We start from the raw sequence: 452 nt of genomic DNA on the forward strand, positions 1-452 counted from the left end.
TGTCGGGAGAGAAATTCCTTCTATAGCTGCAACTTTGATCCAAGTTGCAGAGGGATTTTTTTAGTTTGTCTATAATCTGAATTTATTTTAGAGACAGACATATATTTTTAAATATTTAAAAAAATACATATATTTCATATCCATCAGGATAAAGTTGAGCACGTGAGGAGCGAGTTACTGTTGAAAAGGTTAAGAGCGAGGGTAGTTGTTTTTTCCAGATTCCAAGGCTATTTTGAAAGTGAAACGGAGATGGCAGAAGGATTCTTTTAGTTTGCCGATAATCTGCATTTATTTTATTGACGGACATATATTTTAAGTGTTTCTATTCATCAGTATGATAGTCTGCATATCTTATAGACATGTATAGACATTATAGACATTTGTATGATTGCCGTAACGGCAATCATGCAAATGAATAAAATACTTTTAATATTTGGTGTTTTTTTTAACTA

The sequence above is a fragment of the Etheostoma spectabile genome, unplaced genomic scaffold (genome assembly GCF_008692095.1).
Source record: "Etheostoma spectabile isolate EspeVRDwgs_2016 unplaced genomic scaffold, UIUC_Espe_1.0 scaffold352, whole genome shotgun sequence".
Classification (NCBI taxonomy): Eukaryota; Metazoa; Chordata; class Actinopteri; order Perciformes; family Percidae; genus Etheostoma; species Etheostoma spectabile.